General features: G+C 36.2%; 1 long non-coding RNA gene across 1 annotated transcript in view; it reads left to right on the top strand.

The window, feature by feature from the left end:
* The window catches only part of LOC150109135 (uncharacterized), a 48,280-nt gene extending 27,087 nt beyond the window's left edge, over positions 1-21,193 (top strand). The window contains exon 3 of the long non-coding RNA XR_016550049.1: positions 21,150-21,193. This is a non-coding gene — a long non-coding RNA (uncharacterized LOC150109135). The remainder of the gene's footprint in view (positions 1-21,149) is intronic.
* Positions 21,194-21,488: the final 295 nt, after the last annotated feature.

The following is a 21,488-nucleotide window of genomic DNA, read 5'->3' as shown; positions in this document are numbered from 1 at the left end:
TTTCCTTGATGATCATAGCTTCGAGGGAGCAATCTGGCTTTATTCTGTCTATCACTGATTTATTGGATTATTTTGTAGTCCATGGTATTCTTGGACTACAAAATAAACTTGTAGCCAATGGTATAAGTTCCTCCAAATCTTATTTGCATTCTGCTAGCAAGGCGGTATCATCTGCATACCTCAAATTATTAATATTTCTTCCACCAATTTTAATTCCAACTGAAGATTCCTCCAGCCCTGCCATTCCTAAAATGTATTCGCTGTACAAGTTAAACAGGTACGGAGATAAAATGCATCCTTATCGCACCCCTTTACCTATTGTGAAATACTCAGTTTCTCCAAGATCTGTTTGGACAGTAGCTTCTTGTTCATAATAAAGAAAAAGGATACTGAAATGCTCTGGTACTCCCACTATTCTTAAAACATTCCACAGTTTTATATGATCTACAAGTTAAAAGCCTTACAAGGAAACAAAGGTAGACATTCTTTTGATATTCCTGTGCTCTTTCTATTATCCATCTCGCATTGTCGATCTGATCTATTGTTTCTCTGCCTTTTTGAAATCCTGCCTGCTCATCTGGCATTTCTATCTTCATGAATGGTTCCAGTCTTTTCTGAAATGATCTTAAGTAAGACTTTACTTGCATGAGAAATCAGTGATATAGTTCTGTAATTTTTGCACTCTGTTGCATCGCCTTTCTTCAATAAAGGTATATAAACTGATTTTTGAACAATGTTCCGAGGAACACTGTGTTCTGCGGAAAGTGAATAAATATTCCGTGAAAATTATCAAAATTAATATGAGCCTGGAATGGTTTTAACTACTGCGACAAGTTCAAACATGTTTGAAAATCAGGCGCTCCTCAATTTGCATGTGGATTGTGCTACTAAGGCCAGCACGTGCTGGTCTTGACTCAGCCGCTGGCTGATACCCGCCCGTGGTTGTCGACACCTCCGAGCGTGAGTGAAGTACGGAGGTATCTATTCTAGGAAACGTGTGGTCACAAGCAAGGTCAATGCGAAGCGATGCGGCCTGGGACGCCTGTAGTGTGTGCTGTCGCATTTTGGCGATGCGATACAGCTTGCTTCGGCGATAGTGTGCGCTTAGCTTTACATTGAATACGAGACCGATGATACTCGACTCTAACCTCGATTTTAACAGTGTCCTGTTAAAATTTCAGGATATGTGAAGTGTTCCGTTATAGGAAAAGTTTGGGAAACCCTGCGCTAGGCCATGTATTTGTGATCCCAATTCGCGGACATAGGGCTGTTAAAATTTTAACTGTCTCTTCTCCCAGGTCTTTGAGGAACTCAATAGGTATTCCATCCCCTCCTGTTGCTTTCTTACTGAATAGCTGTTGCAGTGCCCACCTAACTTCACTCTCTAGTAGTACTGGCTCCTGTATATAATCCTGATTTTCAAATTTGTCAGTAATTTTGGAGTCCTTTCTGTACAGGACTTTTATATACTCTTCCTATCTTTCTTTGATGTCTGCAGCTTCTGTAAGATATCCTTTGTGTTTACTTTTTAATATTGTCATCTTGGCACTAAACTTCCCTATCAGTTCCCAGATCTTTTTGAAAGGATCTCTTGTTTTTCCTCTCTTGTTTTGGTCTTCTATTTGTTGGCATTCCTGGTTAAAGTATTTTTCCTTGTCTCTTCTGGCTTGTCGTTGAAACTCTGCATTCAAATGCAAATTTCTGCAAACTTCCCTTGGTCATCATATTCTTCCTTTCCTGAGCAGTTTTGATGGCATCTTCTGACAGCCATTTGGACTTCTTACAAACTGTTGGGATATTCTTCTTTGCTTCTGTTTTAATTATATCTTTAATCTCTTCCCATAGTTCATCTGGTTCTCTTTCACACAAATTGAGTCTGTTAAATCTGTTCTGTATACTAATATTGCATTCAGCTGATATGTTTCCAAAATCATATCTGATCGACATTTGTGTTATTTTCAGTTTCTGTAATATCACATGTATCATAGCCATTAATAATTCATGGTTTGTTCCAGAGTCTGCACCTGGAAAAGTCTTGACAGAGTGAGTTGCACTTCTCCATCTTCTTTGTACAAATATGGAGTCAATTTGATTTCTATTTTGTCCATCAGGTAATATCTATGTGTACTGTTTAAAGCAGGTGTTAGCAACAAAAAAGAATTCTCTGCACAAAACTCAACTAGTCTCTTCCCTGCAGTGTTATGCATACCTAAACCAAAACAACCTGTTATTCTTTGTTCCTCGGTTTCTCCCACTTTTGCATTCCAATCTCCGATAAGCAGCCATAAATCTCCCTTTGGTGTTGTATCTAATCACTTTTTGTAACTTGCCATAAAATTCTTCTATGTCTTCTGGTACCTCTGTAGTGGGTGCATAAACCTGAATGATGGTCATATTCATTGGATGTCCACTCACTCTGAGAGAAATGATTTTGTAACTCACTGGATTATAACCTAATACATACCTAGTCATCTTTTTCCTGAGTAAGAAAGATACTCCATTTTTACGACTTGTCTCATGTCCTGAGCAATACATCATATAGTCCCCTGACTGAAAATGGCCCATTCGAGTCCATCTAAATTCACTTATTCCCAATATATCCAGCTTCTGGCGCTTCATTTCCATTTTTATTATTTCCAGCTTGCCTTGGTTCATACTTCTAACATTCCAAGTTCCAATCTTGTTATTTCTTGTGAAACAGGAAGCCTCCTTTTTCCAACCAGCAACATCTGTGACCAAGCTTTCCTGTCACGGATGTTGACGTGGACAAATCATAAAAACTAGTTCTACTTGTGGAAGCTCTCTGTTATTCCTCAGTTGCATGTTGGATGCCGTCAGGCCCGGGGCTCTTACCATCCAGTACCATATCGTACTTTCTCATTTGTGGCATGTTCATGGAATGTTCTTGGTGGAACGTACGTTCATGAAACGTACTGAGGTGGTTTGCCATTGCCTTCCTCTGGAATACTTTTCGACTTTCCAATCTAGATCTGCACTGCTTTGTGAAAACGGGGGCACCTCTGGAAGGATGTGACTCTTTGCCATGCAGTATGGTCTTAGTAAAGGAGAGGCTAAGTCTCTGTATAAGAGATGTATTGCGCATATCTTTACCCTGGAATAATTACTAAAAAAGAAATTATCCCTTACCCCTCTCCCTGTAGGCTTCTCCATTATTTTACATTTAACAGAGGCTAAATGAATAATAACTATCATGTTTAGAGTGTGCTCCCGAATGCTGCTCATTTTATAAAACTAGTGATACTAGAAATTGTATTACAAGTATATTATACTGTATTATAATGTGGTGTTAATCAGAGTTAAATTAATTCGGCCCTTAAATATAAATTATTTTGTATGGTAAGTTCCACAGCGTTCCACATAGCACCAAAGAACTATAACAATTGCGTCCAACGCATAATTGATCAAGAAATTCAACCCGAAGGGCTTCGTGCAGTGGAGTGGAGTGCAATGCCTGTGAAAGTGCACGTTACCTAAGGTAAATGTGATGTGGTTCAAAAACGAGGGGTGAGGGAGAGAGAGAGAGAGAGATTAGACTGAGAGAAAGAAAGTAAAATATAATCAAAAGAATGAAGAGTTAGCTGTATTGTGAGAGGAAATGAACATATGTGAATTGCTACATAAGATGAAGCGTGAGCTGGAGCAAATACAAAAAATGTTTGCTGAGAACAGAAATAATGAGGTGTGAAAAACGAGAAAGAAATGCTCGATTAAATGAAAAAAGAAAAGTAGAGAGATAGTCTTGTACAGTGATGATTCTATTATATGAGGTGTGCTTGATGAGAAAGAGATAGTCTTTCTCGGATGCAAAAATTAACGATGTTAATGGTTATTAGAATGCAGATGGGCAAAGTCAAAGAGTTAGTTGTTCTGGCTGGAACGAATGCTTTGAAAGGAGACAAGTGTGTGATGGAGAATATGCAAGTGTAACTGAAAGTATCAAAAGAAAAGAGTGATATACTTACGAGAGGTGAGTCTGTTCCCACAGTATGAAGTTGAGGGCTATGATAGCGAATGAGTTAATGCGAAGGATATGCAGAAGGAATAATGTGGAATTTGTAGATGTGTGGAGTGAGTTTGATGGACGAATGAAGTTGTACAATGTAGGTTTGAACATGAAGGGATCTGGTGTTTGGAGTAGGGAAAAGTGTTGTTGAGTGAAGTAAGATTGGAGATGCAAAATTAGAGAAAGTAGAACTATTAGGAGGATAGATACTGAGGAAGTTCACAAATACTAATGAGATAATTGATTGAGTGTGAAAATGTGCAAAAAATGCCCAAGTAAGTTAACAACGGTTTGCTTTTCTGGTAACTTGTTTGTGTGTACTAATTTTAAAGTTCTGATAACATATCCTTTGTAACTGACATACAAATGCAAATCTCCAATCTCCCATGTTTGATCCGCTTTGGCTAAAAAAGATCCCTACCAAATTAACCAGTGCTTTCACATACCTCTCTTTCTTTCTATTTCCCTGCAAACTACGTTAATTACTCTCAACTATCTATCACTAGAGCTCGACTTCCTACAGTCGAACTAGCCAAATAATGAAATAATGAGGTCATCCTTCTTTGGACTTCAGCGTCCACAACTCATATTGGCTTTCCTTCTCAGTTTCACCCAAAACTGCCAACTCCCTCCAAGTCCGAATTCCGAAATTCGCGATCTACAGCTGATCTTTTAGCTTTCACCACCTATATCTGGACTCAAGCCATGGAAAATTTTGAAGAAAGTCACGTGTTTGCTCTCGACATTTCAAAAGCTTTTGATCGGATTTGGCATAGGGGCTACTTAGCAAACTGTCATCCTATATTCTGCCTTCCACACCCTGCAACTGGATCGGCAACTTTTTCACTAGTCGCTCACTACGCGCCATGGGTGACGGTTTTCTCTCCTCAGATTTCCCAACCAATGCAGGAGTACCACACGGCTCTGTTCTTTCACCTACTTTCTTCTTATTGTATGTAAATCTTAAATATTTTTAATCCTGTCAAGTGATCAAGCAATAGAATAATTCTCAAGGTCCACCAAGACCAGTTACCTGAACTCCGATCTCATAGCAATATCCCAAAGGGAAAGTATACCATTGTAGACTTTAATGCCACAAAAACTCAGTTCTATCTGATTTCTCGCAAAAAAGTGCTCACATCCCTCCCCATTACCTTCAGTACTATCCGGATATCCAAACACGATCACATTTCCCCTTCTTGGACTGAAGCTGCAGAAGTTATAGCTTCTGAAGCCGCCAAAACATCGTACACTTTTTCTAACGAGACAATACTTCAAACCTTCACATCTGCTAACTCTATAAAAATCCCAAATCTTCCCCCCCAAAAAGGAATATATGGAAAAAGGAAAAAAATTGTGTACCAAAATCAATCTTCTCTAAGATTGCTCAGTTCTATCCAGAAGAGGACAACCTGGCTAATTAATGATCCTATCTCACATATCCACTTCAATCCCTCTCTCTCTCTCTCTCTCTTAAGTTTCTGCTTTGTGTCTCTGCTATAGATACATTTGTGAATAGTACTCTGCTGAATTGGCCACAATAGTTCATTCCACTTTGCTCCAAAATCATTAGAAAGAGCACTGTCAACAGAAGGGGGGATGGGTTTTTGGCATTAGTGAGTTCTCTTGGACAAAGGTTATTGGCATGGTGAGACATGACTGACAGAAGATGATATAGTTATTGAATAGAATATAAAGAGTATAGTGTTTTTAGGGAAGATAGAAAGAATACGATGAAGGGTATTGTTTTTGACAGTTGATGAAATACAACTAAAGATCGTAGGAGTTTAACTAGAGGTCAGTGAGATTAGTGCATTCGAGGATAACTGGTGTGAGATAGAGGACAACAGGACAAAATATACAGTTCGTTGGTACTGTAGAGTAGGGTATGTAAATAATGCCATGGATAGCACACATTGGCACTCAATAAGTGGAGGCTGAGTAATAGTTATGGATGGAATTCAACAATGGGAATATAGAATAGAAGGAAGGGAACATAGGAGGAAGAAAATACCTGTGATAAAATGTACCAGGGGTTTCAGAGTAGTAGATTAGTAACTGCATCAGAGAATTTTTCTGTAACAAAATGGCCACCTTTTTGCAAAATGGTGAGAGTGATCATACGCATATATCTTCATCTTGGAGATGCTAAGTGTATGGAGTTTTCAATTAAGGGGAGGAACATATGTGAAATTACAGTGATGCTATGACAAATTTAGAACGTTGGTTGTAGTAATACCATGGCTTGAGCAGGTGTTGGATGTTGATAGTACAAATGGTAAAGAAGTGTCTGAGGAAAGTAACAGCAGACTGCATACGTAGAATTTGGAGAATAAACCAAGGAGTGAAATGGATGGATTGCATAATTAAGCAGGAGATAAAAAATGTGGAGGGGGCTTAAACAGAAAAGTGATGACCAGCAGGCACATGAACAATACAAAGCACAGGCCAGAAGCATGATCAGTATGGTAAGAAAGGAAAACTCAGGGTATAAAAGAAAATCAAGGGTGTGGGCAAAGAGTTCTTTCAGTATCTGGCAAGTAAAAGGAAGGACGATTGTGGATGAATAAATATAATGAATTTTGGTAGGATGATAATGAAAGCAAATAAAATAGTTGAATTACTAAATGAACACTTTACAAGGATATATTACCCAATTGGAGATATTGGTAACATAGATGGCCACGGCTTACATGGAAATAGAGGGAAATAAACTGGAGGTGCATAAGATATTACAGAACCGAGATGTGAATATGGATATGAGATTAGATAGTATACAAGATTGAGGGTTACGAAGATGGTAGGAATTGACAGTGCCGTGTAGGTCTCAGCTCTAGGTTTCTCAAAGAGAGTGAAAATTTTTTGCATAAAAGGAGGTTCCAAGATTGAGGTGGCCAATTACTGACTGCTCAGTAATTCAGGACTGGCAGACAAGTTATTTGGGAAGTTGGTTAATATAAAAATCTAGGTATCACTAGACAGGAATGGGAATACTATATAAGAATAACATGGTTTTGAAGGTTGGATCATGTTTCACTAACGTACATTTCATAATACAGTGACAGCTGAGTTAGATAAAGGTAACTGGTATACGATAATATTGCTGGACATTGCAAACCACATGGAGATAGATATGAAGTTGGTGGAGTTGATAAGATGGTGTTAATGGAAAGAAACCGAACAGTAGTTTATTCAGCAGTATACTCCAGTAGAAATCCAGTGATTAGTTGCATGCACTAGGTGCTGTACTTTGGTCACTCCTATTTCATTCGCGCATTAATGATATAGGAAAGGATTTGGGAGGAACTATCCAGTTGTATTCCATGATGCAAAATTGGGTCGAGCAATAATCAATAAAAATAATGGTAAATTTTTGCAGGATTATTAAATATAGATTGGAAGTGTATGTAAAGAACAGATATTAGTTGAATGTGGAAAATTATAAGATTAAGCATTTTTAGAATAAAAAGATTATGAGCAGTGAACCATATTGAGTGAACTACCCCAAGAAATTAATGAAGCCAGGTAGTTGGATGACAGTAGATAAGGAGTTGATGTTTGGAGTGTGTATTGCAAAACTGGCTAAAACTACTCGTTAGATTAACTAGCTACTGAAGAACACCCTGACAGGCAGGGATAAATCAGGTTATTATACCTTTCTTGAGAATTGATAAGACTCCATCTTGGCTACTCTACCCAGATTGGACCATTTGAGTTTTTTGTAGATAAGGAGGTGGAGGGGGGGGGGATTCAGAGTCAAGTGACCAAAATGGTGGCCGATCTATGAAATGCACATGAGGACAGGTTGAAGATTTTTTGGTCATAGAAATTGGTTGATAGCCAGAAAAGAGTGATATGATTGAGATATACAAATAAGTAAAGAGGAAGTTTTTCAGAACAGGTGTGGTAGTGGAAGAACTAGAGGTCATCCGTGGAAACTGAGCAAGAGTTGATTAGCAAAAGTGATTAATAGGATTTTTTCTTGCAGAGAAGTGAGAATGGAATAGTTTGCCAGTGTTATGGTTTTATGACTAAATAATTTCAAGCAACGTAGATAATGCACGAATATCCGATAGTGTATGTCATAATGTTTAGGGCCTTCATCGTTGAGTCTACAGAGTAATAATAAATTTACTGCCCTGTAGTTTTCCTTATCACTTTTTGACCATCTTTGACTATTTTCCATCAAATGGAACTTATATTAAATTCAAGAAAAGCTATTCGTTTTAAAGTTAATACAGTGACTATCTCTTCCGTTATTTGATTTAACGAGTTATTTTCCATTTACTTATGGAGTCTTATTATTTCATACTTGCAAATGCCTCATCAGCTACCAAAATCTCTTAACTTCGCTATTTAAAGTAGATCACTAGCTCCACGTAGTGTTCTCCTGAAAAGCAAATAAATAATCACATAACGACTTTTATTGCCCAAAGGGAGTAATTAGGCAGAGCATTTTAGTCCCAACTTTTTTGAAGAAAGTTGGCAGCCACTCTCCATTCTTCACTTATGGTGGATCAAGCTCTCAACGAATCAAGGATTTCACGAGTAAGCCAGACGGAAGGCAACTGCCACAATCTCATTACCGTAAATCCTAACATTTCTATTGTTGTAATAGTGAGTTCTCTGATCGATATTTTCGAGACATGAAGTTAAAAACTGGAATTTCTGGAATAAAAAGCATATACTTGCCCTCATCAAAGATCGATCTACTGAGGAATCAGCAGAAAAAAGGCCAAGAAAATTTCCTGCAGTCGCGATTAGAATTACGCTTTTCTTCAAGATAACATCATTATGGACAGTGCCGGGGCTAGGGTCTTTGCCGCCAGCATGCAATTTCTATCTATGTGCCCGTGTAAGTATCCGGGTGTGTATGGTTCTTTTATGATAATAAAAATTTAAATTATTTGAAATTTCTTAAATAAATGTTGACAGAACAGCCAAACGTTGGTTCGCTAAATGTAACGAACAAGGGGGTTGTTGACTAAGCAGAATAATCGTTAAAAACCCGAATATTCAAAAAATTCTCAAAATTTAAAGCAAATTTTAAGCAAATGAATATAATGATAACAAAATTCAAATGAATTTTAATTAAAGTTAAAATTTATATGAACTAAAGTTTAAAATTTTTTTTTGCATTTTACAAGTTACTAAATTCTTAGTAATTTGTAAAAAGTTTTTAATAATTTTTATAAGTGGAACTATCTTTTAGGAAAATAAAAGAAACTCAAGATAGATGAGAAAATAAGAAAAGAATTCAGAAATAATTAGAACATTTAATATAAGTATTCGAAAAATAAAATCTTCACAGAATAACAGAAAATAAATTAAATTACATAAATATACTTGAAATTTTTTAAATTAAAATTTTAGCGTTTTTGATTTCATATTCACAAAATTAGAAATAATGGTCTTAACGTCTAATTCCGCACATATATAATTTTCAATAGCTATTAACGCCAAACTAACAAGACTATTTTGTGACATACGTGTTCTTAAGTAGGTTTTAATCAATTTCAACTTGGAAAAGGAACGTTCTCCGCTCGCTACACTAACAGGTAAGGTTAATAGTATTCTTAAAGCAATTGAAAAGTTAAAGAAAGATAAATTATTGGACACAATAAAATGAAGAATATCGAAAGAGCTTTGAATATTTAAGTTATCTTTCCGATAAATATCCCGGAAAGCACATAACTCGTCATATAGTTCTATTGCATTTACGTCTTTATTGTCGCCGTCCTTCAAGAGAGTCTCTAAATCGTCACAATTTTTTCGTAAATCTTCGTTGTTAATTTGTAGTAATCTATACAAGAAATTAAAATTATCATAATATGTTTTTAGTTGTTCAAAACGTTCTATTAACGAACACATTGCAACGTCTAGAAGTGTATAAAACACATTCACTTAAATTTATCTTCTGGCGATTGTGGCGTTTCTTAATGAAGCTGGTAGTCAAATTGTCGTGTCTTCTTTCGTCTTCGAACTTCCGTACCAGTTTTAAATTCTTGTTCTCCAAACACCTCTTTACTCAGTTCTTTTGCCGTTTTTAGAACTTCTTTAAAATTTGTATCTGATCGATACTCTTGTAAGAATATTTTTAAGTTTTCGATAGATTCTAAAGCAAGTGTAATGTTCATATTTTGGTCTTGAAGCATTTTACTCACAGGGTCTATTCTGTTAAATCATGCCAAGTTATAAATGCGCAAATAAATTTGTAGTCCTTTATTTTAGCACATAATGTTTGTGCTTCATGCTGAGTTTATTAAAATTTTCATTATTTAAAATTTCAAAAAGTGCATCGTAAATTTCTCCTAACTGATATCGTAGAGGGCGGGTTGCATAAATTTTACTTTCCCATCGCGTTTCTGATAGCTGTTTCAATGTTAAATTTTTTACGAACTTTAAAAGGATTGCCCAACATTTGTAAGAGAATGAAAAGAAATTGTATATTTCTTGAATAATTGCAAAGAAACTAATTGTATCTGCATTCACTTTGGCTGCATCGTTAATGATGAAATTTAGAGTATGCGCAGCACATGGCACGTAAAAAGCTCGAGGATTTTTGTTCGGATGCAAATTTTGGAGCCCATATTTTTTCCCTTTCATATTTGCCCCATTGTCATACCCTTGACCTCGCATGTCTTCAATGGGAATGTTCCATTTTTCCAGTTGTTCCATTATTGTTGCACATAAACCACGTCCCGTGGAATCTGATATATATGCAAAACCTAAAACGTTTTCTCTGATCTTGACAATTCCATTGTCACAGGAAACAAAGTGAATAATAATGGTCATTTGTTCTGTTTTACTTGCATCAGGTGTGCAGTCTAAAATTATGGAATAATATTTAGATTTTCGAATTGATACTAAAATTGTATCCCTAACTGCGTTACTTAAAGTTTCCATTTTTTCATTTTGACACTGTCTTTACTCAAATAGTGTACTCTATTGTTTCGTTGTAGGGCGCTTTCAACATGATTTTCCATAACGGGATCAAACTTCGCAAATAGTTCGACTAATTTTTAAAAATTGCCGTTATTCCTTTCATATAATTTATCAGGTGATCCGTGAAAAGCTAAATTTTGGCTACCAAGGAATTTTATAATTTCAATCAAGCGTTCTGAAACACTCGTCCAATGTTTCTTTTCCATTTCATACATGCTTTGAGTATGGCAATCAATAGTAGTTTCGTGTTTTAAATTTTTATCAAGTTCCTTCCATTTTAAGAAAATTTTCATGTGAGTTAAACTCTGTCTATGCAAAGTTGTACTTACATTTCTCCAATCGTTATAATCTTCTACAAGACTACTTGATTCAGTAGGTGCGAAAAGTTTGCAACAAAAGCAAAAAACAGAATTTAAAGTTTCGGAATAAATGAGCCATGTTCTTGGCACGAGCTGCCCATTTTCCATTGTTCTATTATAATACGTGTCGCCAAATTTACGACCATATGTATCTCTGGGATATATTATATTTTTCTTTTAAACAGGCCCCATTTCAATTAAAACAACTCGTAATTTTTCATCAATATTTCCTCATTCACCTGGATCTTCTAAATTTACAGAGACTAACAATGTGCTAGTTTCGAGGTCAACTACAACTAAATCTTCTCCTAACTGTTTTTCACTTAAAACATGCGTCTTGTTATTTTGTACAATAGTTGCAATAGTACTTTTATGCAAACTGGATGATGTGCACGGTTCCTCAACTCAGATTTCTGATGTATTGAGTTGGTTACAATCTGCATCAGAATATTTTAATATTTTAACACATTTATTAAGAGCCCCCGTTTGTTTCTTAATATCAGCTTCTTTCGCAGCATGACGCTTACGATTTTGTGCACCGGATAACTTTTTATTTTAAAATTTTTGATTCCATTTCTATTTTATACCCACAAAAAATTATTACAAAACACGACACAGAGACGAAATAATAGTCCGCACTGCGCTACTGTCAGTAGTCTACTGGGATGCGTACCATATGACTGGTTTACCTAGCGACAAATGTTTTGTACGAAAATTCGTTTCTGTGCATGTTCACTGTTTCACTTCAGATAGACTGCAGAAGACAACATTCTGCAGGTAAGCGTCTGCTCTCGCTGCAATATTTATTTTAATATTGATCATTCTAAGGATTTTTTGTTTTATGAAAAAAATTTTGTTTCTTAAAAATGAACTTATGAATCGTGCCCTGGCGGTGTCGCTCGCATGCTCGCTTCCGTCGGCCCTGATTATGGAAGGAAACACCACTTCCACAGAGTTACAAAGGCTCTAAGTTCGACACGTTGTGTTTCCGTACTATAGTCCGACTACATAAGCGAAAGCTATCATTGGCAGACTGCCAAAAAGTGTCAATTCATATGGAAGGGAAGAAAGAAATAAGGCGATCTACGAATTGGTCACCAAAACGCGAAATTACGTGCTTTGTACGTAAAATTTTCCAACTGTTAGACAAGCAAAAATAATTACCACTTTAAAAACTACAATGATCATAAAAGAGAAGTTAATTTTCTGACGTGAAATAATAAACATTCATCGCACAATACGGATTGATTACCCTATTATCGGAACGAATTCTCCTTCTTTTGACATGCGCAGAAGTATCGAAGGGTTTCATATCTGTGGGTGTACTATATAACATTCCAAAGAAACTGACACCTTTTCTTTTTAATGCCAATATACATACAATGGCATTTGCATCCATAGTACTAGACCACAGGAAGAAACACATCCTAAGTTAAATTCTAGCTACTGATTAGATAATGAACTTTTTCTAACACTTTCTTCATTTTTTGCTAACCCTTTCTTTGGCATGGACAAGAGGTTTTTTCGTCTCTTTATCTCAAGAAAATCGACCTTAAAGCTAGGCTGACCATATTTCCTTGAGACAAAAACGTGACATTGGGATGGCAAAAACGGGACTGGGGTTATGTAAGATTCTGTATTCATGAAAAAGACGATAAAAAAAGTTTTATTACATAAACATACTGAGCTTACCATTATTCTTCAGTGACAGAACCCATACAAAAAATTTACGTAGACGTAGAGGAGGGGTGGGGACTGTATTTCACCACGATCGTACCACGAATATTTCTCCGATGAAGTGATCCTACTGAGGAAATTTCGGTCTTTCAACACCTTATCATTAAACTTCTCACACTCCATAACATAATTTTGTCTTACAACTAACATAGTCTTCATTGTCTTAACACTTAATCTAGATTTCTCCTTTGACCACATGCTCTGTTTTCTGTTCATAACAGAAAACATTCTCTAAACAGGTGCTGTACTTCCTGGAAGACAAAGAATAAAAGAAAAAGTCTAGGCGTTTTTCGCTCATTTCAGAAAAAATCTTATCCATCTATCAGATACAGGAATGTTTTATTCCATATATCCATTGAATAACAAAACCACCGGTTAGCATACAGGCAAAACAAAAACTAACACTATAGCAGAACAGACGCCGCGTCTAAGACGCGGAAGTGTTGCCAACATGCATTTTTTGCACTGCAGATATCGATATTTAGTATCATCTAACAATGCGACTCCATTTTTATACAAATTACTGGTATCCATGATATTGATATACGATTATAGTTATGAATAATGATTTATGACTGACCAATATTAAAGTATATTATAGTTTTTATTAAAAACGGGACAAAATTGACATTTTTATTAAAACGACGGGACGGCCGGGAAATATGAAACAAAACGGTATGTATGGTCAGCCTACTTAAAACACACCTTATTTTACACAATACGTTACATTAGGATACGGCGTCAGGTATCTGCCACACAGTCTTCACTAGCTGCTATTTAATATCATTGATCATTTTAGCCAGCTATATGTGATTGGCTAAGGATAGTGAGTGATATCCCCTCAGTCCAAAAAGTTAGATAGGTCTAAAACAGCTTCGCCTACTCCCTATGCGGAATAAAAAGCATCAGCAGATTTTTTTTTTTTTTATGCATACACGTATTTCTTTCTGTCCTCCTACTGTTCCAAAACGTATTTATAATCGTATAGAAATATCTTTAGAGAAACATTTATAATTTTTATTGCAAACAATTTTCAAAGTCTGTAGTGCGGTTTTTGAAAGCTAAATTCTTTCCTTATCTGGTTGCTTGATTTTGTTATCCATTTTGGACTTTTTTTCCACTAAATATATTTCGAGTGATGTAATGTTGTTTGCAGGTACACTTTCCATTGTCATTAGCATGTAACCAACCCCATATTTTTATTTAAGGGGTAACTATGCTGCCATCTGGAACTAGATCTATATCAGTTCTTCTTTTAAATAATAGATATCTAAAAGAAGGACTGATATAGGTCTAGTTCTAGTTACCAGCTCCAGAACCTTTTCTAGTCTTTTCCCCCAGCAGTAGTATATCAAAGCTTTTGCCTCCTATATCTTGCTCTTAACCCTGCTACACAGAAACATGGAACCATAAGAACCAAAAAACTTCAGCAAAAACAGTGTTTGGAGAAACAGTGTTCGAGTGGGAAAATCGGTGTGGAAGGGTTGTATACTGTCGACCTTCCTTTTTACTATTTATAGAGAATATATCATAAGAAGGCAAACTTAGACAAAGATCCAGCTGGAATTAAGACTGGTGGCAGGAAAATAAATTATTTACGCTATGCAGACGATGTCATATCGGAAACTAAGAAATATCTGGAGTGGTTGATTCTATTGGTTAAGAGGGAAAGCTACAAAGCTCGGCTTAACCTTCTCCTGCATGAATTTTTATATTCATTTATAAAAAATGTGCCTACATTTATGCCCTATATGTGTTAAAAATGATGTCATCATCTGAGGACATCATTTCTATGTGTCCTCGTATGAGGTCCTTATGCATGAGAGGGTTAATTTAAACATCAGCAAAACAAAAATGATGGCTTCTGGCAATTTAAATGAATTTATAATAGAGGGAGATAAAATATAAATCGTTGAAAGTTAAGATTTACTGGGGTCCAAAATCAGAAATGATGGTAAATGGAAAGATGAAATTAAAAGGATAGTAATGGAAAAAAAAAAAGTGATGTCAAACCTGACAAAAATTATGAAAGATAGAGGTGTGAGTAAGGCCACGAAAGTTAGAATTGTAAATGCAATGGTATTCCCAGTATGGATGGAAAAGCTGAATTATCAAGAAAGAACAGAAATCGAATCGATTCATTTGAATTATGAAGGAATCACATGAACTGCAAGAATGACCAATAAGAAGTTTTAGAGAATATAAGAACAGAATGCTTCTTGGAGGCAATAATCTCTAAACGGAAGTTGATGTACCTTGGATATATTATGCGAGCTGATAAATCAGTGGAAAAGGCTGTTATGTTGGGGAAGATTGAGGGAATGAGAAGAAGGAGACCACAAAACGTTGAATGGACAACATAAAAGAACTTGCCAACTTGAACTTACAATTACTGAAAGAAAGGACAAGAGGCTGAGTGGAATGAAGAGCCTTTGTGCATAAGATCACCAATGTCGAAAATGACTGCATGGCACATAACAACAAGACAGGATAGGAGAAGTGAGGACATGCTGCTAATGATATCGGATGATGTGAATCCAGTTAGTGCTGAGACCTATGAATGTAATACTAGTAACAACAGTTTTTCATGTCGCAGTGAATCTGAAACAATCTGGTGGGAGGTGGAATCTAAGAAGATTAAATACATAGTGCGGTGTTGTTACAGACCTATAATGGTTACTAGGAATGAAGAAATGAAAAACCAAATAAAAAAGATGGGAGCAAAAAAGGGTAATCATAATGGGAGACTTTATCCACTGATCAGGTAGCAGTAAAGTCTCATAAGAATAATGAAACTGAATTTATTGAGCTGTTACATGACAACCTATTCAAGCAGCAGCATGTCACAGAAGGATCTCGAGATTAAAGAGTGCTAGATTTCATTAGTGTCAGGCAGTGTGTGTGTGTGTGTCAGTTAAAGACCTAACTATTCTGCCTTCGAATGGTGACAGTGATCATGTGGAACTCACTTGGGAAGTGGCTAAGTTTATGAATTTTCCATTCAGAAAAGGTTACATTCTGAACATGTAACCTTTTCTGCAGGAAATTATATCTGTTCAGCGCAATGGTATTGGTTGCTGGATGGGAAGATTATCAACAATGCAAATTTTAAAAGGCATTTAAAAAATACTTAAATGATGCAATATCAGAATGTGCTCTGAAAGTTAGAAGAATAAATAGGGTAGGAGTCAAACGGATGTGTAATCTTATCAAGCAAGAGATTCGTAAGAAAAGGATGATGTGGAAGGAATACTGCATCCATAAGATGATGTCTGTGATGAAAAGTATAAGCGGCAAGCCAAAAAAGTCACAATTGTTCTACAGAAAGCTAAATCAAAGTATGAAAAGAAATTTGTTCTGCAAGCTAAAGATAACCCCAAAGAATTCTATCGATATGCTACAAGTAAAAGAAAGAATGAATGTGAAAGAATAACTCTACTGAATGCAGATGGTATGAGCATGACTGATGCAGAAGAGGTTGTTCAACTAATGAGTGCACTTTTGCTAAAAGCTATCAACTGGTGTATGCCAAATTGAGTTCACTGCTACCTCTTAACTGGATGAAGAAACGCAGGTGTTGAGGAGTTATTAGAGCTGTTGCACAAACTGAATAAGAATTCAACAATAGGGACTGACGGGATATTAGCACAGATGCCAAAAGAGTTCAGCTGAACTGGAAATTCCTTTAACCATGCTATATAATTTAAGTGTCTCAGAACAGGGAAGATTCCACAGGAGAAGAAAGAACATATGATAATTCCATTGCACAAGGGTAGTGCAAAGATGATGCATCCAACTATTAACTAATCAGTATCTCTGGAGTGGTATTGAAGATTTCGGAAAAGTTGGTTAAGGCTCACATTCAGAAATGGGTTGAGAGAGAATTTCTACTTTGCAATGAACAGCAAGGGTTTACTAAGTAAGGGAAGGTCATGTTTTTGAATTTGCTCACATTCTATAATAATGTAACCATTGAGCTAGACAAGGGGATGATACTTTGATATTTTGATGATACACCATGATACTTTTGGATTTTGTTAAGGCTTTTGACAAAATACAACATGGAAGACTGTTGCATAAATTGGAGAATATGGGATTGGATTATAAATTATTAGTGTAGGCAGGAGGATGGCTGACAGATATCCAAGTGTTATATAGGGGATGTGAGTCTGTAAGATTTAGGGTAATTAGTGGTGTAGAACAACGATTAATCCTTGGTAAATTGTTATTCAATCTGTACATTAATGTTACTGGGAAGGATTTGACATATGATATTTGCTGATTATGCAAAGATAGGTAGGGTAATCGGGAATGCAGCTGATATGCAGTACTTGCAAAATGATTTGAACAGGCTGAAATTGTGGAAATAGGAAAATGGATATCAGTTCGATGTCGTAAATGTAAAGTCATGCCCTTTGGCATGATTAGATATCCAGCAGTGGCGGCCCGTACATAAGCACTGCGACACTGCAGCACCCCCAAGGAAAAAGTGAAAAATTTAAATTTTGTTTGTGTTTATCAATAATAACAATGCTTACAACATTTTATAAATGCAATACATGTTAAAGGTTACAGCTTATGTTTCGACAGTGATTGAATAGTTAATAATTGGAATTGTTCAACTAACGCTTTAGATTACCAAACAAATACACTGTGATCTAACGCAGTGTCGATATTATCACTTTCGACCAATTGCAGCCAGTCTCGCCGATATTCGTTTGAGCTTGTGATTGCACATTACAAGTGATTCAGACACTGCTCAAACGAGTAGTGTATCGTATGCTTGCGCGCGTTATTTCTGTGAGATACAAAACTTTTATTATTGGGGCGTGTTCGTGGTGAGGGTGAACTATTTTTGAAAATTCAGTGGATGTGGCGTTTGCATACCACGGCGCTTGGCCGCACGAAGGAAGCCTTGGTTTCAAGTCTAGTCGGCGACTAGAGGAAATTTTTGTAAGCCTTTTTTTCGATCGGTTCCCGAGTTAGTCGATCTCTGGCAGGCAAGCGGGTTTTTCCACCAGGAAACTCGGGTTTTTCGTCCCGTAAGCTCAAGAAAATCGACCGTAGAACCCACATTATTTCAGACATTAAATATATTGTGTTAGGGTTAGGGACCACGAGATGGCGGCACATCTGAGCCGTCTCTCTTCACTGTGTACCGCTTAATTAGTGATAGCCTTGGGCCATCTATCTCTGATTGGTACCAGTGGAGATTGAACTGCCCACTCAGTCTCCAAAAGTTAGATAGGGCTAAATGGCCTCGCCTACTCCCCGTATACCGGAATAAAAAGGCGTTAGCTGATTTTTTTTCTGTTAAAATAACATATAAGTATTTATTCGTTATAGATACAAGGCTGAATTATGATGAATGTCACTGTTGAAAATATTAAAAGAATTATATTTTTTCAATTATCGTTACACGAAACAAATACACTTCCATCTAACGCAGTGTCAGAATTATTGCGTTTGGCGAAATGCAACCAGACTCGCCGATATTCATTTGCCCTTGTGATTGCACGTTACAAGTCATTCCGACACTGCTTGGTTGGGCAGTGTATTGTATGCTTGCAAGCGTTATTTCTGTGAGATATGAAACTTTTATTATTGGTGTTTGTTCGTGGTAAGGGTGAAATATTTTTAATATGTATATTTATTTATTAATAAATTGGTTACTGATTAGGAAAAAAAAAATTATTTAAAAATTTTTTTAAAAAAAATTTTGTATATGCAGCACCCCCACTTAAAATTTTCACCGGCCGCCACTGATATCCAATGTCATATTATATTGGTGGTATTATGTTAGAAGAAACTGATCAGACTAGGGATCTTGAAGTGTTAATTGATAGGAAGTTGAAGTTTAGGGGCTATGTAGCAAAGATTGCAAATACAACTCAAAAGATAACTGCAATGCTGAAATGAACTTTGATATCTAAAGATAAGGATGTCAATTTGCATCTTTACAAGGCCTTGATAAGATCTCACTTGGCTATTGTGTGCAGGTCTGGTCTACTGGTTTCCATTGTGATTCTGATACAGTGGAGAGAGTGCAAAGGAGAGTGATAAAAATATTAGCATTATGGAATACTGATTATGAAGACAGATTGAGAATTTGTAGACTGCAGACTAGAAAACAGAGATATGATCGAGACTTACAAACTTCTAAAAGGGTCATACAGAATTTCAGTTGATGGAATTTTTTATTTTATGAAGGGTGGGGAAAGGACAAGAGGGCATCTTTGGAAGCTGAGAATGAATACTGCTAAGAAGGGGGTGAGATCTAGATTTTTCTGTCATAGAGTGTTGCATGATTGGAATGGATTGCCATTGGATGCTGTGTGTGCGTGTGTGCGTGTATGTGTGAGAGAGAGAGAGAGAGAGAGAGAGAGAGCAAGTGTGAATGAATTCAAGAACAGTATGATATATGGTGCATGTAGTATGTGGCCTCCCTCGATTATAATAATAATAATAATCTCTTAATAATAATAATAATAATAACAATAATAAAAAAAAATTAAAAATCAGCTAACGCCTTTTATTCCCTTATAGGGAGTAGGCGAGGCCTTTATACCCTATCTAGTTTTTGGAGACTGAGTGGGCAGTTCAATCTCCACCAGTAGCCAATCAGAGATAGCTGACCAATGTCTATCACTAATAGCAGCCACCGATGAAGAGGCTAGCAAACCAGTGCTGCCATATCTTAGTAACTAATCCTAACAAGATATGTTACTGTCTGAAATAATGTGGGTACCACAGCCGATTTTCTTGAGTTTACGGCATAAAAAAACCCAAGTTTCCGGGAGGAAAACCTGCTTGCCCGTGCCAGAGATCGACTAACTCAGGAATCGGTGGAAGAAAGGCGCTTAGAAAAAGTTCCTCCAGTTGGCGACTAGACTTGAACTTAAGTCTGACTTCGAGTGACCAAGCACCACTTCCACTGAGCTACACAGACCTCTAACAATAATAATAAGAAGAAAAGTTGCACTATTTTAGAAAATATATCAGAGTTTAGGATCACATGATATTGGCATACTATCCTTCCAAGGTTATCAAATTCACTGACAATCATGTAGCCAGTTGATACGTTTATTGATGATAAAGGTGGAGTTAAGGCTAAAAAAGCTTGGCCTATTATCTTAAGGAATAAAAAGATATTAAAGAATTTCTTTATTTTATTTGTCCATTTTAGTTTTCATAAGCATTTGCATAAACATCGTAATTTTCTTGGAAAAAATTAAATCCCTTATGATCATCTTTCACTCTTTTAAATTCATAACACATATTCCAGAATAGATCATGTGGACTACTTAAAAGTGGTTTGGAATCTGATGATTAACCATTTCCCCCACTTTTGTCATGTTTTACATGACATTGTGTCAAACAAATCCAGAGGGAGGAAAAAAAGCTTAAAGCCAAAAACCATTCTATATATTACCAGTAAATATAAAGAAAACCCAGGTCTTCCATTATTACGAATTTATTTTCTATTTGATTGGTCTGAAAAGTTACAAAACCAATGACAGTTTTCGTATCAGATCTGTACGGAGTTAACAGGCTCATGGATGAATGCTTAACTCAAGAAAACAATATGCCTGTCATATTTAACCTTAAACTTATTCACAATGTTCTCTTCACTGGATGCCATTTATAATTAGCAATAGCCACAGGTCAGCTATCTCTGAATACTGGACGAGAATGAACTGCCCCATCAGTCGCCAAAAGTTAGACAAGACCAGCCTTGCCTTCCTATAGGGGAATAAAATGTATTAGCAGAGTGGATATAAACTCCCATTAATCAACTTTACATCTCTCCAAAATATATCCATTCTATCTATCCACTAAATTTTAATCCAAGGGAAGATACTTCACGCATAAACTTTGTTTCTTTACATCTGGATAAAGGATTAAAAATAATATTATTATGGCAAATATAATTTACTTTATAACCAAGTGAAAAACTTTGTACAAATATCTCTGATCCAGAGTATTTTATAATAATGTGATACACCATTATATTACTTATATACAAAAGATATATGAATTCTGAAATATGAATTATGCATTAACTAAACCTTGGTGTCTTCCAGGATTTGCTCCAACTTCAATAAAGACCAAAACTGGTCCAGGTAGTGACACCCCATCCCCTCCTCCTAATGCATGGTATTATACATGTCCATAAGAAAGAGTGGTTGGAATTATGAGATACCAAGGCAGTTAATATCAAGTCATCAACTTCTATATACAAGTGGCCTGGTTGTGAAGATACTTGAAATGCAAACTTTGTTTACTTGCACTTGAATAAAGGATTAAACAAGAATATAATTTCTTGAAAAGCATAATTTACATTTAATCAGAATTCCTCCATAATAAACATTCCAAAGGTCTGATGTTATCTTAGTCTAGAGTCTTCACATCACAGCAGAAAC

This window comes from Typopeltis vanoorti, chromosome 2 (assembly GCF_054136105.1).
Source record: "Typopeltis vanoorti isolate ZY-2024b chromosome 2, IOZ_Tvanoo_1.0, whole genome shotgun sequence".
NCBI lineage: Eukaryota > Metazoa > Arthropoda > Arachnida > Uropygi > Thelyphonidae > Typopeltis > Typopeltis vanoorti.
Note: the sequence above shows the minus strand (reverse complement) of the source record. Positions and strands in the feature narration are given on the sequence as shown.